This window comes from Malus sylvestris, chromosome 1 (assembly GCF_916048215.2).
Source record: "Malus sylvestris chromosome 1, drMalSylv7.2, whole genome shotgun sequence".
In the NCBI taxonomy this organism is placed as follows: Eukaryota; Viridiplantae; Streptophyta; class Magnoliopsida; order Rosales; family Rosaceae; genus Malus; species Malus sylvestris.
In genome coordinates this window covers 25,590,607-25,615,351 of record NC_062260.1, presented here as the reverse complement: position 1 = coordinate 25,615,351, position 24,745 = coordinate 25,590,607, and the positions used below count along the sequence as shown (strand labels likewise).

General features: G+C 44.6%; 1 long non-coding RNA gene and 2 pseudogenes across 1 annotated transcript; 2 read left to right on the top strand and 1 right to left on the bottom strand.

Annotated features, from left to right (window-relative positions):
• Positions 1 to 10,360, top strand: LOC126615047 (pectinesterase 2-like; annotated as a pseudogene).
• A 230-nt stretch (positions 10,361 to 10,590) lies between these two features.
• Positions 10,591 to 12,075, top strand: LOC126615045 (pectinesterase 2-like; annotated as a pseudogene).
• Positions 12,076 to 21,054: 8,979 nt separating this feature from the next.
• On the bottom strand, positions 21,055 to 22,514 carry LOC126627223 (uncharacterized). The gene is made up of 3 exons (XR_007624940.1): positions 21,983 to 22,514; positions 21,165 to 21,807; positions 21,055 to 21,122 (listed from the first exon to the last, which is right to left on the bottom strand). It is a non-coding gene; the product is annotated as an uncharacterized LOC126627223 (long non-coding RNA).
• Positions 22,515 to 24,745: the final 2,231 nt, after the last annotated feature.

The window sequence follows — 24,745 nt, the reverse complement described above, 5'->3', positions numbered from 1 at the left end:
ATGGCTAAAGTCAAGGGTCTTGACGGCTTGCCTGTTCTTCTTCTTCGCATCAGACTTAGCAACCCTGAGGCTCTTATGGACGGCATTGAGCCTGGTGAGGGTTGGCTTTCTTGCTTCTCTTTTTTGTGATCTGGGTTTTTCTTATTTTCTAGAGTTTCTTTTTGTTTTCGTAGTTGTTGGATGGAAGAAGAAAATCACAAAAAGTAAGAATCGTGAGAAGAGTTGTAAGGCAGCCATTTGATAGAACTGGAAGTTGTTTGCAGATTCACGGTGGAGGTGAAAAAATGAAAGAGAACCGACATAACTTTTCGTGTCGTTTCCCACAGACGGCGCCAAATGTTGATGCACAAAACCGGAGGTCTTGGAACAACGTAAATCCGACCGTGAATCTGCAAGTAATGTAAATGACACAAGAGTTATCGTGGTTCACCCCAAGGTTTGGGCTACGTCCACACTGATTGTATTATGTTTCTCTGTTGAAGAGGGAGAGAGAGAGCTTAGAGCTTAGGGGGTGTGAGGAAGCTTTGAGAGGGATGAGGAGAGGCTTCAGAAATGGCCTCTGATGGTCAGAATGAGCCTCTCCTAGAATGAGGGTAGGAGTCCCCTTTTATAGAATAAGGGGCTCCTCCTCTTTTACAAAGTATGGGCTTTAGTGTGAGGCCCAAATACAAGGCCCAAGGCCCAAATATACGAGGCCCTAAATATGGTATAAACACCATTAGTTAGAAATAAGTCAAATTTAGGAGCCTAATAATATTTTAAGAAAAATTCTAGAGAGATCATCTTTTTAGATTATATTTTGTAAACAACATTATGTGGTGGTTAAGAGTTGAATTCTTTATTTAAATCATTGAAAAATGAATCCAACCATTAACCGTAACATGATTGTGGATGCAAATTTCTTCCTCCTTGATCTTGGACAATTTTGCACCTACAAAACAATTAACACCTTAGGTTAAGGCCAAGAGCCTCACGCGCCCACGATGAATGGGGGGGGCTTTGGCCGAAGAACCTCCGATGCCAAAGTTAGAATTTAGAGAGAAAGAGTGTTTAGAGAATTTTGGGATTTTTGCCAAAGTGTTTGAATTGATTTTTTGGTGAGAATAGGTGCCTATTTATAGAGTTAGGAGGTGGCTAGGGTTTTTAGGTTTAATTTAGGTTTAATTAGCCAATTTATTATGATTAATTGGCTAATTTAAACATAAAGGAATGTTTTGATGGTTATGGGTTTAATTGGCTAGCTAATTAGTGTAATTAAAAAGGGAAAATGGTGGAAAAGGTAGAGAATATGATAGGCTCTTTTTGGATGGGAATGGCCGGCCCTTGGTGTGATTTTGGGGTGATTTGGTGATGTAATTAGCCTTTAATATATTGATTATATTAATTGGTTGAGGATGTTATGGAATGTTTGAAATAAATGGCTAATTGAATAAGGAAAAAATGAGGTAAAAACATATATGAAATAGGTTTTGAATTGTTACCCATTTTGGGTACTTCTGACTTGGTTAATGGATGATTCTCCACTGCTCGCGTGTATGAGACCCGGTATGCCTCGAGGGTATTTTTGTCCTTTTTGTCCAAAAAACCCACGTGTCGCATTGTGAATATTTTTGGCTCCACAAATGCCCCCACACCTGTTGGGCTGCTCGCAGAAAAGGGCGGCAAGTGTAGAGATTTTCTTGCTTTAGGAAACTTAGGACTGCTTCCTATTTTGATGTAGATTCTCTCTTTAATAGGAAATTAGATCCTTCTAGGAAAGGGAAATAAATTTCTCTCAAAGCCTATTTAAGTCCACCTTAAGTGGGTTATTAAATCAACTTTGGAGAGCGATTTATTCTACCCTACAATAGAGAGATAGCTTAGAGGATATTTGTTCCCCCTCCTCTAGCAATCTTCTACATCTTGCCCGTGCAAAGGACCGTCTTTCGTTGCTTTCTTCGTCTTCTTCGTGCCGCACCAATGTAAGAAAAAATTAATTTTTCTTGCCTTATTCTTGGATAGTGCTATTGCAGGGTAGCCGTCGGGGTGGTGCGGCACGTCGGCTGGCAGGGGCCAGGAGCTGGCTCGGCATGAGCTGAGGAGATGTCGTGGCAGGGACCACTGCTTGGGCAGCTTGGCTTGGCCTGAGCCAAGGGCAGCTTGTGCAGCTGGGGTCGAGGATTGTGGCGCTAGGGCACAGTGTTAGGCGAGCCGCATAGCTCATGTCCTTTGGGCTCTTGGACCTGACTCGGGCCAGGCTGGCGATTGAGAGAAATAAGGAGATTGCGGGTCTCATGGGCTGCTGGAATGTTGGGCATGCAGGCCTTCTGCCTACTGGAATGCTGGGTTGAGCTCCCCTGCTGAGTACCATGAATGTCGTTGGCTGCTTAGTCTTCTTTGCTGAAAGAAATGTGGGCTGCTCCAGAAAGATGAGGTAAAGAGGATCAAGGCGGATGCATTGGCTCATCTGATCGCTGTCGTGGAGCTTACTATGAATGAAGACGGAAAGAAGAGATCTTCCCCGCCTGCTCATGAGATGCCTAGTTAAGAAAAAACTGAAGACTTCTTCTGTTGCTCATGAGGGTCCGCTTGCTACCGAGAGGTATGTGATTGACATGACTTCTTCTAATGGGAAGAAATATAAGGCTGCTAGATCTGAGCATGTGGCATCTTCCATGTTGAGAATGGCTAGTACAATTGTGGATAAGATTGCTCAGCGTAAAGGTTTTATCATGCCCCCAGTGCCGAAGTCTGTACCAGGACGTTCTTTGGGAGCCAAGTCCGGTTCACCTTTTTAGAGACTTGCTATTATGAAGAGTGGTAAGGTGGACTCTGCTGCTAAAGTGGCGCCAAAGCCTGCTCCCTTTGCTGCTGAGATTGATTCGCCTCAGATTCAAGATCTTAAGCTTGCAATTTCTGAGCTTCGTTTCACTGCTTATGCTAAGAAGGGAGTGGATGAGCTGCAGCGCGTCTGTGTTAGTCTGCTTAAGAAGAATGAGCAGCTGAAGGGTGAGAATGATGGGCTTGAGGTTTTAAGACCTTCTCTATTTCTCCGAAAGACTTGCTTGCTTTTACTTTTAAGGCTTCCATTGGTGAAGTAGTTGGAGAAGTTAGTGCCCAGACTGGGGCAGCCGGGGGTGAAGCGTCGGATGATGCCGTTGCTAAGAGTGTTACGGCTGTTGAAGGTGTGGCGACCGAGTAGTCGTGGGATGTCCAAACTGCTGTAGTGTAGTATTTTAGGTAGCCTTTAGGATTTTCTTTGTTTTTCCTTGTAGCTTTTGTTTTGCTTGAACTCCTTCGGCCTTTGCTAGTTGTTTATAAACATGTTTTCCTTCGTTTTTCTTCATCTTCACTTCTTTTGTTCATGCCCTAACCTTTAGACTTGATAGACCAGTGGCAGGTATGCTACTTTTTTATAAGCAGACAAACTCGCGTAGCCTATGCAACCGTAGGTGTTGGTGTAGAACTTTACAAAGTTGTTAGCCATAGGGTTGGCAGCCGGATGCCTTACTTACAGAAGCAGACAAGTCCGCGTAACCACTAGGCTGTTAACCTTGACTTTCTTCAATTCCGTAGGTTGCGTAGCAAGTATCACAACACTTTAGGACTTGGTGTAGGTTGTTCCGCGCTTGGCAGAGGTGAAGCTTATCGACTACGTAGCATGTCGGCAGTGGATAAAACTTCGTATATGCGCGCTAGCTTGTTTAACCTTTCACAAGAATGTGCGGTTGTATAAGTCTAGTGCGGCTTCACTGCTCGAAGGGCAAGCCGTACGCAGTCTTCCGGAATTCGTAGGCTACCTTAGTGCACTCGGTAGCAGCTTTAGGATTCCAGGGCAGCCGTCCATCGGATGTACTGCGTAATGTGCCCTCTCCGTCTCTAGGGCCCGGTTCCCTACGGATTAGGCCAAGAGACCCAAAATCCTTCAGTTAGCTAAGCCTTGAAAAAGACCATTGCGGCTACTTCTAGGAATCCCGGCGCAAGCCATCGTGCATGTAGTTATACTAGGGCAGCCAGGCTCATCCACGTCTGGATATTCGGAGTGTAAAGTTTATCCTCCCGTCTTGGAGAGCTGACCCATATGGGTGTCGGAGAATTGGTTTACCCTCTCGCACTGGAGAGCATGGTTGGTCCCTCGGAGGGCGCAATTCCTGCGATGAGTCCCTAAGAAGGGCGCAGTCTTCTTTTGAAGTGCAAGAGTGATTAGTTGTTGTAAGCATGCAGCCAAGCCAAGTTGTGATTACTTCTAAATTCCTCATTGAAAAACGAGTGAAACGAACGAGAACTTTAGCTGTAAGGTAGGAACTGCATAACAACTAGATAGTCCTCAGCTTGTGAGGTGGTGCCCGTCGAGCTTATTGAGTCTTCGGGTTTTGATGTAGCGGGAGGTCACACATGGTACTTCTTCAGATTGTAGGCCATCCATTTCTTTTCAATCTTTTTGCCGCTTCATGGTGGTGAGGGTGTAATTACTCTTGCCCCCTACTCTGCTGATCTTGTACGGACCTTCCCAGATGGGATCCATCTTTTTGGAGCCTTCTCTGCCGGCAGTGATGAAGGCTTTTCTGCGTCGTCGACATGCAAATGCCAGAAGTCTCCATCGGGTAGAGTAGGCGCAGCTAGAGTGTGCTCGGCTACTTCTGAGGCATCGTTGGGCCGCTCTGTTGCGTCACCTAGGCTCGGCGTGAAGACGCAGTAGGGAGCTGTGGAGATGGGGCCATGTCATACACAACAGGAGATGCTCAACTGCCGGTATTGGGCCACTCTAGAGTTGAATCATTGAGCAAGGGTCGGCTAGGGCCGTGTAATGCGCAGCAAGAAATGGTACTCAACTGCCGGTACATGTTGCTCCTATGTAGAATCTTTTAGGGTGACGAGGACAAAACTTGCTTTCGAGTGTGTCCTTCCAGTGTTGCGTTCGTCAGAAAACTTTACATCCGCCAGGGTCTACGCCTTTATCGTCGCGCGTCTGGATTGGGCAGAATAGTACGTCATTAGGATAATTGCATGCGTTTGAAAGTAAAACTTGTGCTTCTGGGTTGCAACAACTATCGCCAAAGTTAGCTTTTGAATTTTTAATAACATCGAGGAGAGCTTTTGAACTGTAGAATACAGGTAACTGTGGAATACAGGTAGTCGGGCCCCTATCTCTTCTCGCATGATGGTAGAGCTTATTGCTACTTTAGATACCGTCAAACATGTGAATAAGTCATCCGCTGCTTCTAGGGAGGTGATGTCGGGTACTTCTTCAAGTCCTTGAATGTGCATTGGCGAGCCTCATCCCAAAGTGCATACTTCTCTGCCAAAGCAAAAGAGTCTGCCAGAGTTAGATCTTCTTTCATGATCAATTTTCCGAATAGCGGGTGGTCTGCTGGAAGTCCTTTTTGGAAGGCTGCTCTAGCTATCGAGTCGTTGCATCCGACTATTTTTGCCTTCTCTACTTTGAACCTCCTCACATAGTCGCAAAGTGACTCCTTTGGGTTCTTCTTGACGTTGAACAAATGATCAGATTTCTTTTTGATCGAGCGATAGGATGAATATTCTTTGGTGAAAACCAAAGAAAGTTCGTATAAATTCCGGATGGATTGTGGCGACAGGGTGTAGAACCAATCTTGCGCCTCGCCTTGTAGAGTGGTGGCGAATATCTTGCACATAAGCTCATCGTTGTTTCGATAAAGGATCATTGCGCTTCGGTAGCGCTTTAAGTGTCTCTCCGGGTCTTCATCCCCTTTGAAAGATGTGAAATGTGGCATGCTGAACTCTCGTGGAGGCTCTGCCTGCTCGATCTCGTCCGTGAAGGGTGACCTACTTATGTTGGTCATGTTCCATCGTAGTGCCTCGTCGGTGACCTCGTTGCGTTGGAAATCATGCAATCGCTTGGTCAAGAGTCTCTCTACTTCTTCCTGAATTTGCCTTTGTTGGGGTAACGGAGCTCTCGGCTGCCCCCAGCCATAACTTGGTGGTCTAGACTGCTCTTCCATGTGTTTGGCTCGTCTACGCCGCAGATGCAGTGCATGTGGTGCGTTCCTAGCAGGCGAGCGAGTTCTTCGCAGGCTGCTGGTTGAACTTGAGCTGGATTGAGTGACTGCCTCTTTCCGTCCATCGTGCTGCCTACTCTGATGTGAGGTGGATGATGCTCCTTGTGGGCTTAGCCGCGAATGAACACTTTGTCCAGAAGGTTGCTCATGTTGACTATCGGAGTGTGACCCCAACCGTGAATGTATGCTCATCCGTGGGCCTAGTCGAGAGTACACTCTTCTCCGCGCGCTAAGACGGGAGTATACGCTATCTCGGGGGCCCAATCGGGAATGTACACTGCCTGAACGTTCGGCTCGTGGCTGGTCGAATGGTTGCTTGCCGGGACGCTGCTGGAAAGGTTCGTCTGCCCTTGTCCTACTTCGGGATACCTCGTCCGGGGCACGTTTGATCCCGATACGTTGCAAAAGTTGATTCACCAAAGTTGTCTGTTGTGCAAGGGCGCTCGTCAACTCTATGACTTGTCGAGACAAGTGTTGTTCGCCATTTGGATTGGAAGAGCTTGGAAGGAATGCGCCTCCTTGGGCAGTGGAAATGTGGTAGACTCCGGGCGCGAGATTTGAATTGGGAAATGTCAAATTCATGAAAAAATATGGTAAGAATGCCCCCGGCTCGATGGTAGGTCCGGATGGTTGAGATAGTCTTGGGTTGACTTGGGCTGCTTGGAAAGCCACTGGAGCATGATGGGCCGTGAGAGTGGGCTGCTCGTCGGGAGCAGGCTGGGTCACGAGAGCAGGCTGCTTGGCAGGAGCAGGTTGGGCCGTGAGAGTGGGCTGCTCGACGGAAGCAGGCTGAACCACGAGAGTGAGCTGCTCGTCGGGAGCAGGCTGGGTCACGAGAGCAGGCTGCTTGGTAGGAGCAGGCTGGGCCACAGGAGTGGGCTGCTCGACGGAAGCAGGCTGGACCACGGGAGTGGGTTGCTCGTCGGGAACAGGCTGGGTCACGAGATCAGGCTGCTTGGCAGGAGCAGGCTGGGCCACGGGAGTGGGCTGCTTGGCAGGAGCAGGCTGGGCCACAGGAGTGGGCTGCTCGACGAAATGAGGCTGGGCCACGGGAGTGGGCTGCTCGTCGGGAGCAGGCTGGGTCACGAGAGCAAGCTGCTCGACAGGAGTAAGTTGGGCCGTGAGAGTGGGTTGCTTGACGGGAGTAGGCTGGATCACGGGAGCAGGCTGCTCAATGCGCGGTGCATATGAATGCGAGGTTTGGGCTTGGGTCCACGTAAACTCAGATGGCACGGCTTGGATCGTGGTCTTGGTACCGTGAGCCTTGGATGGCACGGCTCGGGCCGTGGTGAAGGCTCCATGGACCTCGCCACGAGTGGCTACCGAAGTAGCCACCGCGGTGGTTCCCATGGTAGCCGTGGTGAAGGCACCATGGACCTCGCCGCGGGTAGCTACCGAGGTAGCCACCACGGTGGTTCCCATGGTAGAAGCTTGTGGTGATGATGCCGCTCCCCTTATTGTCGCATTTTGCCTCACGGATCTCCGGGCCGTGGTGAAGGCTCCATGGACCTCGCCACGAGTGGCTACCGAAGTAGCCACCGCGGTGGTTCCCATGGCGGCCGTGGTGAAGGCACCATGGACCTCGCCGCGGGTGGCTACCGAGGTAGCCACCACGGTGGTTCCCATGGTGGAAGCTCGTGATGATGATGCCACTCCCCTTATTGTCGCATTTAGCCTCACGGATCTCCGCAATCCCATTTCTTGAACATTAGAATTTTCACTTGTGGAATTTTCTAAATTTCTAGCCATTATATTTTGCTTATACATTTTATCAAAGAACCTTTGCAAGTAAAAAATTCTAATAATAAGAACGTATGAAAAATATTCAAATGGACTAGAAAATAAAGAAAAAACCTTTTTGTGCGAGAGTCTTCTACGAGTATGGATTTCAACTCTCAATGAAAGCACCAATTTATGGATGCAAATTTCTTCCTCCTTGATCTTGGACAATTTTGCACCTACAAAACAATTAACACCTTAGGTTAAGGCCAAGAGCCTCACGCGCCCACGATGAATGGGGGGGGCTTTGGCCGAAGAACCTCCGATGCCAAAGTTAGAATTTAGAGAGAAAGAGTGTTTAGAGAATTTTGGGATTTTTGCCAAAATGTTTGAATTGATTTTTTGGTGAGAATAGGTGCCTATTTATAGAGTTAGGAGGTGGCTAGGGTTTTTAGGTTTAATTTAGGTTTAATTAGCCAATTTATTATGATTAATTGGCTAATTTAAACATAAAGGAATGTTTTGATGGTTATGGGTTTAATTGGCTAGCTAATTAGTGTAATTAAAAAGGGAAAATGGTGGAAAAGGTAGAGAATATGATAGGCTCTTTTTGGATGGGAATGGCCGGCCCTTGGTGTGATTTTGGGGTGATTTGGTGATGTAATTAGCCTTTAATATATTGATTATATTAATTGGTTGAGGATGTTATGGAATGTTTGAAATAAATGGCTAATTGAATAAGGAAAAAATGAGGTAAAAACATATATGAAATAGGTTTTGAATTGTTACCCATTTTGGGTACTTCTGACTTGGTTGATGGATGATTCTCCACTGCTCGCGTGTAGGAGACCCGGTATGCCTCGAGGGTATTTTTGTCCTTTTTGTCCAAAAAACCCACGTGTCGCCTTGTGAATATTTTTGGCTCCACAATGATGTGATCTACAAAATATAGTTTAAGTAAATGGTCTCTCCAACATCACCAATTTTCTAAACTTTTATGTTGGTCACCTTAATTAATTAGTAGATAATTCTTTATTTTTCATAATTTAGTAGAAATTCATGTTGGACTCAATATGTGTTTAAAAAATTCATGAGATACGCAATTCCAACAAGTAAAGGAAACCATTAGGACGCTTCTATCAGTTTCAGTACATTCAGATATATATCATATTCCCCAGCTTGTCAAAATAATATGAGTTAAGTGAATTAACTAAGGAAAGTACTACCACACGTCTTAAAACGATCCATATATGACATGCAGTCATGTTAAAAATCAAATCAAATTAACTAAGGAAAGTACTACCACACGTCTTGAAGAGAATGTTGCGCAAATTAAATTACAGGCCGGGTGTTTCTAATTAAAAATCAACTATATCTATATATGACATGCAGTCATGTTGACAAGTTCAAATACATATGTATGATACTTGTTCTAATCACATTATTTCATCATTGGCTAAGCAAAAGTATCATAGTTTATTTAGCACTGATTAATAAGACAAGGATTGAGAATCTTTCGTCTTATTATTTTGGATTTAAATTATATGGCTGTCTCTATCATCCTCCATGTTCAAACTATACCCTAGCTGTCACCACCACACCCCATTTTTCATTTCTCCAATCGCCCCTATATATATATAAGCAACTTCTTATCACCAAACACAAAACCCTCACAAACCCTAGCCAAACGAGCTAAGAAGCTCATCAATGGCAACAAAGCTCAGTCCATTCATCCTATGTGTCTCCTTTGCTTTATTCTTCTAACCAGCCCTTTTAAACATTATCCACACCGGCATAGATTCATGGTGCCAAAAACCCCCCTACCCTGAAACTTGCAAATACACAGGACCCAAGACCAAAAACCTCTCTCTATCCCCAAACAACTATCCGACTTCAAGAAACTTGCAGTCCAAGCAACACTAGAAAGAGCACTCAAAGCATAAAGTCGCAAAGGCAAAAGTGTTGAGACAAGAAAGAAAGAGCTGCATGGGCTGACTGCATGAACCTCTACGAGGAAACCATCAAACTCCCCAACCAAACTGTAGACCCTGCCACAAAATGCACCGACTATATATGACACTCAAACTTGGCTCAGCATTGCCCTTACGAACATCAACACATGTCGGGCTGGATTCGTGGAGCTTGGGGTTTCGGACTTTGTGTTTCCACTTATGTCCAACAATGTGTCCAAGCTGATAAGTAACACTTTGTCACTTGAGAATTCCTCAAATGTTCCACCTGCGACACATTTTGTACTCAGAGGGTTATCCTAGTTGGGTTTCCCCTGGGGATAGGAAACTGTTGCAGTTGACGGTCTCAGCGGACGTAGTCGTCGCTCAAGACGGGTCGAGAACTATAAGACGATCAAAGCCGCTTTGGATGCTGCGGCGGCGAGGACTGGGAGTAAGAGGTTTGTGATACATGTGAAGAGAGGGTTTATAATTAGGAGAACCTTGAGATTAAGTTGAAGAACATTTATCTGCTGGGTGATGGAATGAGGTATACTATTATCACCGGCTGCCGTAGTGTTTGTTGGAGGTTCTACAACTTTCAAGTCTGCAACTTGGTGAGTCATGCCTCTCTTTCTCTCAATCACTAGTCTTCTCAAATGTCAAAATGTATGTGCCACTGAAATTGTCTCAATAGAGCACAAAATACGTGGTGAACTGTTGATTTTTAATTAGTATAAACTTTATTTTTAAATTTATAACGTTTAATTTATGTATTATTCAATGATATGAACAAACAAATAACAAAGTCAAAAACATATTCTTCTATGAGCAGACATATAAACTTAGAACTTAACTACTACTGCTACTACATATATATATATATATATATATGTTCCCCTTGAACGACATACATAGTCCATCTTAAAAGATTTGAAACCAAAAAATTTAATATTAAAAATCCATATTTTCTAATTCTTGATTTTAATTTTTGGGCTCATGGCATAACATTCCGCAACACAGCTGGTCCAGAGAACCATCAAGAAGTAGCCCTCCGATCAGGCGCGACCTTTCAGTTTTCTATCGTTGCAAGTTCGAAGGCTACCAAGACACCCTCTACAGTCTACACCCACTCCCAACGACAGTTCTACAGAGAATGCTACGTCTACCGCACCGTTGACTTTTTCTTTGGCAACGCTGCGGCGGTTCTACAAAACTGCATGCATCTACGCAAGAAAGCCCATGAGTGGTCCACAGAACACAATCACAGCCCAGGGCCGAACGGAACGAACAAGAACACTGGCATTTCTATCCACGACTCCCGTGTCATGGCCGCACCGACCTTTGAATCGTCCATCGGCTCAGTTAAGACTTTCTTGGGTGGACCATGGAAGGAGTGTTCACGCACCGTTTTTATGCAATCTTTTCTAGACACCCTGGTTGACCCAGCTGGGTGGCTCTAGTGGAGAGGTGATTTTGCTTTAAGGACATTGTATTATGGTGAGTACAAGTGTAAGATTCCACATTGCCCAGGGGAGTGATCTTTATATGTATATTTCAATCCCTACCTAGCATGAGGTTTTTTGAGAGTTCACTGGCTTCCGAGTTCATCGGAACTCAGAAGTTAAGCGAGTAGCGCACGAGATCACTCACATGATGGGTGACCCACTGGGAAGTTCTCGTGTGAGTTCCTAGAAACAAAACTGTGAGGGCGTAGTCGGGGCCCAAAATGAACAATATCGTGCTACGGTATGTGGTAGACCCCGGGTCGGGATGTGACAATTTGGTATCAGAGCCTAACCCTGATTGTGGTGTGCCGACGAAGACATCGGGCCCCTAAGGGGGGTGAATTGTAAGATCCCATATTGCCCAGGGGAGTGATCTTTATATGTATATTCCAATCCCTACCTAGCACGAGGCCTTTTGGGAGCTCATTGGCTTCCGAGTTCATCGCAAGAGAGCACTCACATGATGGGTGACCAACTAGGAAGTTCTCGTGTGAGTTCCCAGAAACAAAACCGTGAGGGCGTGGTCGGGACCCAATGCGGACAATATCATGCTACGGTGGTGGAGCGGGCCTAGAATGTGATGGACCCCGGGTCGGGATGTGACAACAAGAACATTGGACCGGGTGCACTTACTAGTGGCAGGGTCAAGTGGGGTGGTTATCGAGTTATAACTAGTTCATCAGAAGCATCGAAGTTTACTGTGGATAATTTCATTTCTGGAAGCTCGTGGCTGCCTGCTATTATTCACTACTGCCTTTGATCATAACAACTGATCATACCATTGCATGAACTGTTCATAACAACTGTTAACTGCTGGCCTTTGATCATAACAACTGATCATACCATTGCATGAACTGTGCCATTGTTGTAACTTGTATAATTATGTATCTAAGCTATTTATTTCACAATAATTTTTTCATTTGTTCTTTGATTATTGTATCGACAATTACTTAATGGAAATAAGGAATTTTTCGTTCTTGAAAAATTAAAATGTGATCCTGAGTTTCTTTTATTTCCTGGTTACATCCGCAGCAAAAGTTCACCGCAACGCAGCAACAATCAAATGAGACTGAGTCGAGAAGGAGAAAGTAAGAGTGATTAAATCAACACCCTTCACAATGAGAAAAGTCCTAGATGCAATTGAAACCTAAGAGTAACAACACCCATTTGGGTTTGAGTGGGTAAGGTACTCATTTAAAAAAAAATTATTATTATTAGGAGAATGAGAGAGTTTGAAACTATTACAATAATTTAGGGAATGAAGAGTTTCGAACTCATGACGCATGGATAGAAACTCTACAATGTTGGAGCAAGCAAGTGGCCTATTACCATAGTGGTGGAAAGGTGGTGAGCCCTTGCATAAAGGCATGAGTTCAAACCCCATCAATGACTAATCTAACATCTAATCTAACAGAATCTACCGTTTAACAAAAAACATTGTTGGAGCAATATTAGAAAATATGAGAATAATAAAAGAATTTGAATGATAATAATCATAAAGAAATCATAACATCAATTATGTATAAGAATAAAATAAAAATACACAAAAAGTAAAAAAAACTGACAAACTTGGAGATTGAGGCTTGCATAAATGCAATATCCTAAAGACAAAATTTCACCCCTATTTTGTGTTTGTAGTTCCAACAAACACTCATCTCCCCTTAGTATAAATAATATTGTTTGTTCAAAAAAAAAAACACAATCACATAATATTATTATTTCACTCAAATTATAACCCATTAATACACTATAGAAATGAGACATATCAATTATACACTCTAGAAATGAGACATATCAATTATATCGTTCACCCTTATTATAACATTTTGAACATTAGTCCTTGCAAAAGATTAAAATTTAAAAATAAAAAAAATCTGATGCTAGATTACGTATTCAATTTAATCCCTTGAAGTGTACGAGAAATTTTTTGGGGTTCTAGGAACTCCACGTCAGTTGTTCTTCCAACCAATGGTTGTTTGACATCTGGATTTTCTTTTTAATCTTACTGAACAAACTCTTAAATGCTGAAACGTTTGTCCCAAAGCGAAAAAAAGCTAAATGGAGTTAAACTTTTCAAATCTTCTTCTTCCTCGTCCGATAACCCATACCCATAATTAAAATGTTCTTGTTTGCCTGGGATTTGTGATTACAATCGGCAAAGCACCTCTTTATTATTTTGTTTTGGTGTAGAACCAAGAAAATAAAAGCTAACAAAGCAAGAGACAAAGGGCTGGTTTGGTATTGCTGTGCTTTGAAAAAAAGCTGCTGTGAGAATAAGCGGCTGTGCTGTGAGAATAAGCGGCTGTGAAATAAATCAGCAGAGTGTTTGGTAAACTTTTTTGTAAAAGTGCTTTTGAAAAAAAAAGCAGTCTGATAGTGGATCTTTTCATTAAAGGAGCACTGTAGTTCTGTGTGCTTTGAAAAAAAGCCAGTTTTCCAAAGCTACAAATTGCAGCTTCAGCTTTTTCCTTTGATTTCAGCTTATTCTCACAGCAGCTTCCAAAATAAGCCCTTTTTTTTAAGTTTACCAAACACCAAAAACACTCCCAGCTTTTTTTCATAGGAGCTTTTTTTAAAATCACCTTGTTTGTACCATACTTGACCAATCCCGAAACTACCGAGCACCGGCCAACGCTATACTGTCAAGGACCCAGAAGAGTTCCCCTCCGACCAGGAGGCCAATCACTACTCGACACGTGTCAAGATTAGAAGCCAATCAGAGCGCAGCACGTGTCGACATCAAGAACCAATCACAACATGACACATGTCAATGTGACAAAGCTACAAGTTTTTCTATAAATAGGGGTCATTCCCCCACAATATTGCCTAATGCCATTTTGTGTTAAATCATTCACAAGAACTCACTAAATTGAGAGCTTGATCCTTTGTACTTGTGTAAGCCCTTCACTACTAATAAGAACTCCTCTACTCCGTGGACGTGGCCAATCTGGGTGAACCACGTACATCCTGTGTTTGCTTCTCTGTCTCTATTCATTTACGTACTTATCCTCACTAGTGACTGAAGCAACCAAGCAACCAAGCGAAGGTCACAAAACCTGACACTTTCTGTTGTACCAAAGTCTTCGCTGATTTTGTGCATCAACATTTGGCGCCGTCTGTGGGAAACGACACTTATTCCTACTCTCTTCAGCTGTGTCAAGCTGGTTTCTATCATTCGTACACTTTCTTTTGACCAGGCATCCCTCTCCAACATGGGAAGCGAAGGAAGCCACAGCACACAGAATGACACCCCCCTTGCACATAGTGCGAAACAACGAAAGAAGGAAGGAAAACGAGTTCTTCTTCAAGCTAAAGTCGATGAGTTGGAAGCTCAGAACAACAAGATAGCAATGAAGAATGAGGTCCTCCAGGAGCAATATGAGAAGCTCTTCGAGACACTCCACGAAGCTAGGCAAGCTCAGACACGCGAGCTTGTTGCCCCCGTGGAAGTCAACCATCAACTGGGTGCCCTCCAACATGGAGGGTCACATGCATTCGACATAGATATCCCTGATAGGGAACAGATTACCCCTCGACTTGATAATCAACATGAGGCTTCTCTTAACCCAGTTGCTTCAACCCGAACCATGAGAAGTGGAGGGAGACACCTCTTTACTGAAGGGGCAGAAGGATCGAAAGCCGTCTTTCGCGATTGTCGGGATTTCCTGAAGCAACGTCGAGAGAATTCCATCCATATAAGCTCAAAGATCAATGACCCAAGGATTTCTGAGAGACTCGGTCCCCTGCCACGGCCCGAGCCGGCCACCAATTTGGGGAAGGGGCAACAAGTCCTAGAGAGACATGAGGGTACAGGGGACTCAGAGGTGTTCCGACAGACATACCCTGGAAGCCAGTACAACGAGTCCAGGGAAAAATCACATGCCCTTGATCAAACCTTCCTAATTCCAAGAGGAGATGGAGATTTACGAAAGAAAGCTCCAGTGGCACATAACTCCGCTCAGGACCCCCTTGTCCTACAACTTCTTGAGGAAGTAAACAAGTTGAAGGCTGAACGTCAGGCTGAAATACCTGACTGGAACCAACCCAGGCCTGGCCCTCTTACAAGGAGGATCCTCAACACCCCCCTTCAAGCAAAGACAAAGCAAAAGCTTGGCTTGCAACTTTATACTGGAAAAGAGGACCCGATTGAGCACCTTAACCTCTTTGAGTCCACCATGGCATACCGGATGCACACCGACGAAGAGCGATGTCTTCTCTTCCCCTCCACCCTCTCTGGTGGAGCTCTAAATTGGTATTGTCGTCTTACACCTGAGACGGTAGACTCATTTGAGGAATTGAGGAAACTATTTGTTTCCCAACACATTTTCCAAACCGATCGCTTGCACTCTGCAGATGACTTGTACACTATCCGCCAGAAGCCAGACGAGTCATTACGTATGTATGTTGGCCGCTTCAGCCATGAATACTCCCGGTGTGCCGAAGCAGATGACAAGACTGCCCTCAAAGCCTTCACGGCAGGCCTACGTGATTGTTTCTTTAAATACATGATCAATGCCAATACTTGGAAGACTTACTCTGAGGTGATGGCGCAGGCTTATAACCATGCCTCCGCCGAGGCAAAGACATATCAGGAGAAACCCCCTACAACCATCCTTTATCAACAAGTGGGAGGTGGAAGCCAGACTCACCTAAATGAGAAGACCTCGACTTCCCAAACAGCAGTGGCACCTCCCCATGCCTTGCATAATGCTTCACCGAATCAACAGACATATCAATTTCAAGGCAAGAGGAAGGATTTCCATCCTCACCACTCTCCTTTCAGTAAAAAGAGTAAGGGACACTATCCCGACAACCAAGGGTATCGCCACAATAACGCTCGCCCCCAGGCAGTCAATGCAGTGGGTCAAACCCGCGTCAAGATACCCCCTACCCCAAGGTATGAGACATACACGCCCTTGAATGCCACATGCGCGGCCATTTACCCCAGCATAGCTCACCTGATACCAAAACCAAAGCCGAGGCACCCAGATTACACGCCCCCGAATAACGCGGGCACGTTTTGTTGCTACCATGAGCATAACGGCCATGATAGCGAGAAATGTATCATCCTCCGTGATCGTATTGAAGCTTTGGCACGAGAAGGAAAAATTGATCAATTCCTTCTTCACCCTCAAAGGGATAACCGTAACCAACGCCAGGTGAATGTCATATATTCCATAAGCGGCGGCACACCCATATCTGAATCTTCCAATAGGGCCATGAAAAACAGTGAACGAAGTCTGAGGCCTGGTCACCAAGTGTTTCACGTGGAAGACATCAGGGGAGGGAAGTATCAAAAACCTAACTGGGATCCGATATGTTTCTACCCTGAGGAAGAAAGAGGCATCATCTACCCTCATAACGACCCATTGATCGTGGAGGCTCACATAGCCAACTTTGATGTTCGACGAATCCTCGTAGACACAGGGGCTTCGGTCAATATCATGTTTGCCGAAGCTTTCAGGGCGCTCAGTGTAGCTGAACACTTGCTCGATCGCTCGATTTCTCCTCTGATAAGCTTCTCCGGTGATATCGTGCAACCCTTAGGGAGCATACATTTACCCTTTACTATTGGTACAGGCCCTTACACGGCTACCATTACCACTAACTTCCTAGTGGTTGACTGCCCAACGGCATACAATGTCATCTTTGGGCGCACAGGCATCAATGATCTCAAGGCTATGGTATCCACGCATATGCTGTTGATGAAATTTCCAACCCCCCATGGCAACGGCTACATCAGAGGAGATCAGCTTAGTGCACGATCATGTTACAACACTTCAGTTAAGCAACAACACTTGCCCGGACCCAAGGAAACCCTGTCTGTACATGACCAAGTCACAAAGACCAGCCTAGATGAAGCGAACTTGGATCTTCCTGATAGCAACAATCAACCCGATGATCCTCGAGATGACTCTTTCACCCAGCAAGCCCAACCTGCTGAAGAGTTGGAGAAGGTACTTATCTCAAGAGATTATCCAGATCGCATGGTGAAGATTGGCACCACATTGTCACCACCCCTTCGGTTAGCATTGATATCTTTTTTGAAAGAGAACACTGAAGTCTTCGCCTGGTCATACGAGGACATGCCAGGCATCTCTCCCGATGTCATCTGTCATCGTTTGAGTATTGACCCCAAGATCAAGCCGGTGAGACAGAAGCGAAGATCTTATGACGCTGAACGATACGAGGCAATGAAAGCAAAAGTTGAAAAACTCAAAGGCATAGGCTTTGTCCGCGAAGTCAATTACCCGACATGGGTAGCAAATGTGGTCCTTGTTAAGAAAAATCCGACCAGAGAAAGTCTTTTGCTTCAAAAGGTCTTGTGGAGAATGTGTGTTGACTACACCGACCTAAACAAAGGGTGTCCGAAAGATAGCTTCCCTCTTCCTCTTATTGACAGACTTATAGACTCTACGGCCGGGTGTGAACTCCTGAGCTTCATGGATGCTTACTCAGGATACAACCAAATCCTCATGAACCCTTCGGATCAAGAACACACAGCCTTCACTACCGACAGAGGACTATACTGCTATAAAGTCATGCCTTTCGGCCTAAAGAATGCAGGAGCGACTTATCAGAGACTAGTCAACTCAATGTTCGCCGAGCAGATTGGGAAGAGCATGGAAGTTTACGTTGATGATATGTTAGTCAAGAGCAAACATGCTGACCAACACATCACCAACCTATCTGAAACTTTCACTATTTTGAAGAGGTATCGAATGAGGTTAAACCCCAACAAATGTGCCTTCGGCGTAGGCTCTGGCAAATTCTTAGGTTTCATGATTAGCCAACGAGGCATTGAAGCTAATCCCGAGAAGATCAAAGCAATCCTCGACATGAAGGAACCGGTAACTTCAAAGGACATCCAGAGCCTTACTGGCAAGGTGGCAGCCTTAACCAGGTTCATTTCTAAGGCCACAGACAAATGTGCTCCCTTTTTTAAAGCACTTAAGGGAAGTAGGAAGTACATTACATGGACTGATGAATGTGCCGAGGCATTCAAAAACCTCAAGGAGTACATGAGTAAAGCCCCTCTACTCTCCAAGCCCGAGGTAGGAGACATTCTCATTATCTACCTATCGGTATCAGCTTCAGCCGTAAGTTCCGTTCTCATTCGAAAGGATGGGAATATTGAGCGACCTGTCTACTACGCTAGCAAAGCCTTACAAGATGCGGAGACACGGTACTCTAACATTGAGAAATTGGCTCTGGCATTGGTCATGTCTGCTCGAAAACTCCGCCCTTACTTCCAAGCGCACTCCATCATCGTGCTTACCAATTATCCTCTTCGACAGATACTCCAAAGTCCTGACACTTCAGGGCGAATGATCAAATGGGCAATAGCGTTGGGTGAGTTTGACATCTCCTACCAACCAAAGCCAGCTGAGAAGGGCCAAGCAGTGGCAGACTTCATTGCCGACTTCACATATCCGGTTGACATTGCTTCTACACCTGAAGCAGTGGCTTCATTACCCCCGGAAGCTCAGAAGATAGAACCAACAACCCCAGCATGGAGTCTGTATGTTGATGGCTCATCCAACCAACAGGGCTGTGGAGCGGGACTAGTCTTGACTACACCCGACAAAGTAGCAATGGAGTATGCTCTTCGTTTCAAATTCAAGGCATCAAATAATGAGGCCGAGTATGAAGCCCTTCTAGCAGGATTACGTTTGGCCAAACACCTCGGGGTTAAACAAATTGATATTTTCAGTGACTCCCAATTGGTGGTCAACCAGGTTACCAACAACTTTGATGCTAAGGACAGCTCCATGGCAGCATATCTTGCGCAAACACAACTTTTGCTCAAGCACTTCCACTACCAGATCACCCAAGTTCCTCGAGCGGCAAACAGTCATGCAGACGCCCTGGCTCGCCTCGCCTCGGCTGTGGAAGACAAGATTGGAAGAAAAATTCATGTCGAACTGTTGGCAACACCAAGCACCATGGCCGCAGAAGTATGCAACTTACAACAGGGGGATAGTTGGATCACCCCGATCTATAATTTCCTTGCTCATGGCACCCTCCCAAATGATAAAGTCCAGGCTAAGCAAATTCGATACAAGTCTACCCGCTACCTGATCATCAATGATCAACTCTATAAGCGAGGTTTTAGCCTGCCATACTTAAGGTGTCTTACGCCTGCCGAGGCGGAAATCGTCCTTCGGGAAATACATGAGGGAGTCTGTGGAGATCATGCTGGATCTCGGTCCCTAGCACACAAGACTTTTCGCCAAGGATATTACTGGCCAACACTCCACCAGGATGCCATCAAAGTATCCCGCTCATGTGACAAATGTCAACGATATGCGGCTATTCCTCATTCCCCTCCAGAGCCTCTTACTCCTATGATCAGCCCTTGGCCCTTCGCCCAGTGGGGACTTGATTTGATCGGCCCAATGCCGGCAGGGAAGGGCAAAGTCTGTTACGCAGTCGTTGCAGTGGACTACTTCACAAAGTGGGCCGAAGTAGAACCCTTGGCAACCATTACTGAGGCAAAGATAGAAGACTTCGTGTGGAAGAACATCCTTTGTAGATTCGGCATTCCCAATGCGATAGTCACTGACAATGGGCGACAGTTCGACAACAAGAAGTTCAGGTTGTTCTGCTCTAAGTTCAACATCAACTTATGCTTTGCCTCTCCAGCTCATCCCCAGTCTAATGGACAAGTTGAGGCCATCAACAAAATAATCAAGCGCACTTTGAAAACCAGCTTGGACAAAGCTAAAGGCTGTTGGCCAGAATTTGTACCCCAAGTTCTTTGGTCATATCGCACTTCATATCGGACTTCAACAGGAGAAACTCCATTCTCACTTGCCTTTGGCACAGAGGCGGTTGTCCCTGTTGAGCTCGAGCAAGCAACATTCCGAGTCCAGAACTACATTCAAAGTGAAAATGACAAACAACTCACCCTCAACTTGGATTTAGTCGAGGAACACAGAAACCAAGCTCACTTGAGGAATGTCGCCTACAAGCAGCGCATCTCCAACTATTATGACTCTAGGGTCAAGCCTCGTTCTTTCAAAATAGGAGACTGGGTCTTAAAGAAAAGATTACTCTGCGACAGAGTCCCGAGTGAAGGCACACTTAGTCCAAACTGGGATGGACCGTATGAAGTCATTGGCATCAGTCGCCCTGGCTCTTACACACTTAGAAGCTCCGATGGCAAGACCCTTGGCCATCCATGGAACGCTGATCACTTGAAGTACTACTACAAATAGACTCACGATGTACAAGTGTTGAGCTATAGCCGTTTGGCATCCTATGTAATGAAGGCCATTTGGCAATGAATTCAATAAAGAGGTAATTTAGCCAACTCAGCCCTCACTCTTTTACATTCATAGCAAGCGATGCCGGAACCCTTCTCAATCAGAAAGCAATCCGTCTTCCACAGTCACTACAAAACAAGCAAATGAAGACCGTGTCAAGCGCCAAAAAAAAAAAAAAAAAAAAAAAAAAAAAAAAAAAAAAACAGCTTCATCCAAAAAGCTTCACCCGAAAAGCTTCACCTCCAAAGCTTCACCTAAAAAGCTTCACCCGAAAAGCTTCACCTCCAAAGCTTCACCTAAAAAGCTTCACCCGAAAAGCTTCACCTCCAAAGCTTCACCTCCAAAGCTTCACCATCAAAGCTTCACCTAAAAAGCTTCACCCAAAAAACTTCACTTAAAAAGCTTCACCCAAAAAGCTTCACCATCAAAGCTTCACCTAAAAAGCTTCACCCAAAAAGCTTCACTTAAAAAGCTTCACCCAAAAAGCTTCACCATCAAAGCTTCACCTAAAAAGCTTCACCCAAAAAGCTTCACCATCAAAGCTTCACCTAAAAAGCTTCACCCAAAAAGCTTCACTTAAAAAGCTTCACCCAAAAAGCTTCACCATCAAAGCTTCACCTAAAAAGCTTCACCCAAAAAGCTTCACCCGAAAAGCTTCACCTAAAAAGCTTCACCCAAAAAGCTTCACCCGTAAAGCTTCACCTAAAAAGCTTCACCCACAAAGCTTCACCTAAAAAGCTTCACCCAACAAGCTTCACCCGAAAAGCTTCACCTCCAAAGCTTCACCCACAAAGCTTCAACACCAAAGCTTCACCTACAAAGCTTCAACACAAAACCTTGCTCCAAATAAACAAATTTTGTTCACAAAACCCAAGATGCCCTTGAACTTGTACAAAAACACTTGGGTAAACATAAACATTTTTTGTTTTACACCCACAAGGGCCCAAAATTTTCCTTCTTATTTATTCACTTATATATGTTCTCAAACATATTATAATAGATCCAACAACAAGCCAAAGTCCCAAATTTCATAATGGACAAAAGTACAAGCAATTCATCAATAATGAAGGTGCTACAAAAATTGGAATCTGCCCCAAAATAGAAATCCAACCCAGGAGACTTTTTCTCTCTCTCCCTCTTCCGCCTCCTTTCATCTATCAAATTTCTGCAACCTCTGCTCTTCTCCAATGGAGCTGAATTTTGGACACCCTATAGTTCTTGAGCATATGAACAACTTTCAAGAAGAAACCATTTCTGTTTGAGCGACGGAAATTAAAGTGTTGAAGCTCCAAACATGATAGTCGGCTTCTTGCAGATTTCGAAGCTGTTGTGATGTTTCGAAGATCTGGAAATATTTAACCGTTAGTTCATCCTGAATTTTTGATATGTTATGAAAGAGTCGATGAGGAACAACTTCAATGAAGAAAGCATACCGATCTGAACAAGAGAAAATGGAGTTTCGAAGCTCACAACAAATCTGACGGGTTGACAGACAAATAATAACCAGTCATTCATCATACCTGAATTTCTTGAGTTATACAGCTCCGAGGGATCTCAAATTTGGATATGTTGTAGTTCACAAGCTGAGGAACAACTTCAATGAAGAAAGCATACCGATCTGAACAAGATAAAATGGAGTTTCGAAGCTCACAACAAATCTGACGGGTTGACAGAAAAATAATAACCAGTCATTCATCATACCTGAGTTTCTTGAGTTATACAGCTCCGAGGGATCTCAAATTTGGATATGTTGTAGTTCACAAGCTGAGGAACAACTTCAATGAAGAAAGCATACCGATCTGAACAAGATAAAATGGAGTTTCGAAGCTCACAACAAATCTGACGGGTTGACAGAAAAATAATAACCAGTCATTCATCATACCTGAGTTTCTTGAGTTATACAGCTCCGAGGGATCTCAAATTTGGATATGTTGTAGTTCACAAGCTGAGGAACAACTTCAATGAAGAAAGCATACCGATCTGAACAAGAGAAAATGGAGTTTCGAAGCTCACAACAAATCTGACGGGTTGACAGAAAAATAATAACCAGTCATTCATCATACCTGAGTTTCTTGAGTTATACAGCTCCGAGGGATCTCAAATTTGGATATGTTGTAGTTAAGGAATTAACGAACAACTTTCATGAAGACAACTTTGTGATTCGACCTACAGATGATGGTGTTATGTTGAAAAACAATTCCGGTTGTTAGGGGAAATGAAAAACAATTCCACCAAAGAAACATCATTATGATGTTTCATCATTATGGTGTTTTCATCATTATGATGCTTTCATCATTGTGATGCTTCCATCATTGTGATGCTTCCATTATGATGTTAATGCACCAACGGTTACACCTTCTGCAATTCCACTTATTCGGGCCTAGCAACCTTCATCAACAAAATCTATGAAGAAAAAGTCCGGGGCTATTAGCAAGACACCTCATTCGTCAACTCCCTCGACTAGAGACTTGGGGGACTCCCACCATATGCTACTACGCCTTGGTACTCAAAAGTTCGTGACTACTCAGTGACTTGGATTTTTCAAGTCTCCAACCGAGAAGTTTTCCTCACTCGGGAAATTAAGGGAACACTACCTCAAACTACATGCTTCACTCACAAAGCTTCAACAATACAGGTTTCAACAAAAGCAAAAATTCAAAGAACTTTATGAAGAAGGCTTTGGTGTATTTAACACAATATGTTGAAATGAAGCAAAGCTTATTTATTAATATTTTCGATAAGCCACAAATATGTACATATACATGAGTCAAAATAAACAAACAAAAGGGAGCCTTCACAAAGGTTGCTTAGGGGAAGTCTCAGCAGTCGGTAGAGCCCCAGAAAGAGAAAGCACCGGAGGGTGGTTATCCGGAGCCTCAGTACTTGACAAAACCCCAGAAGGAGGAGGCATTGGAGGTTCATCATTTGAAGCTTCATTACCAGGTACAGCCCCAGAGGACGAAGGCAATAAATGCCTTTGGAACAAACCCACAAACCGCTGATGATCAAGTAAAACCTTACCATCAGATTCCTTCATCTGGTCAAGCTTCCTCTTCATGTTTGTAGCATAGTCATGGGCGAGCCGGTGCAACTGCTTATTCTCATGCTTGAGCCCTCTAATCTCCTGTTTGAGACTCATCACTTCAGCAGCCAATGATTCAACTTGGCGGGTTCTAGCAAATAGGCGTTGGGCCATATTAGACACAGAACCTGCACACTGAACACTAAGAGCCAGAGAGTCCTTAACAGCCAACTCATCAGACCGTTTGGAAAGTAGTCTGTTATCTTTGGGAGTGAGAAGGTTCCTGGCCACCACTGCAGCGGTCATATCATTCTTCATCACAGAATCCCCAACGGTAAGAGGACCAGTAGGGGATATGAAGGATGAGCGCCATATGTTGTCTGGAGAAGGAGTGGCTGTCTCTTCTCCAAGGTTCAAGTCAAAACGACGGTCGGAGGGTCCAGACATTTTCAAATGTGTTGAAGAAGGAAGAGGTCAGACAAATCAAGATCTTAGAAGTGCAAGAAATGAGCTTCTACTGGTAGAGATTCAAGTGTGCTGTGGAACTTAATGCCAGCCTCTATAAAAATCTGCACTCGACGGAGCTTCAGAAATCGAAGAGGCGTTTGCTTTCTCAAAAGCTGGGCTGCTCAGAGACCACGAGGGCCGATCTCAGAAATCGAATAGGCGAATGCTTTCTCAAAAGCTGGGCTGCTCAGAGACCACGAGGGCCGATCTCAGAAATCGAAGAAGCACCTGCTTTTGCAGCCTCGTCAGCACCTGTCACATGCACAATCAGCTTTGCGGAAATTACGGGCAATCTGTCGAAGATTTCTGGTGAAGTAGAAAGCACGTGAATCTTACTGATCAATCACCGCTCTCCATATGCACCATCAACTCCTCGGGTACCACATATAACTTTGTCAAAGATCTCTGACAAAGTTTAGGCACGAGAATTTCGAAGTGCCAGCTACCCTACTATTACCCATAAGGGTAAAGGAACAGCACCACTGCTTGACAACTGGAAAGTCCCTATGTGTGTCGACCTCCGTGTTTTGTGGCAAGACAGGTTGGCAAGAACGACCAACCTTTACTCACATTCGAGAAAAGACTCCCAACATAATTACTTTCTCAAAAACCGGAGTAGCACCGCTTTCCGAATCTCGAGAGTCAGATCCTCGACGGGATTGCTTGTTCGAAAACCGAAGAGGCACAACTCTCAGAACTTCGAGAGCCAGATTTCCTTAGATAAAGCTTGTCTGTAATCTCCACACATAATATC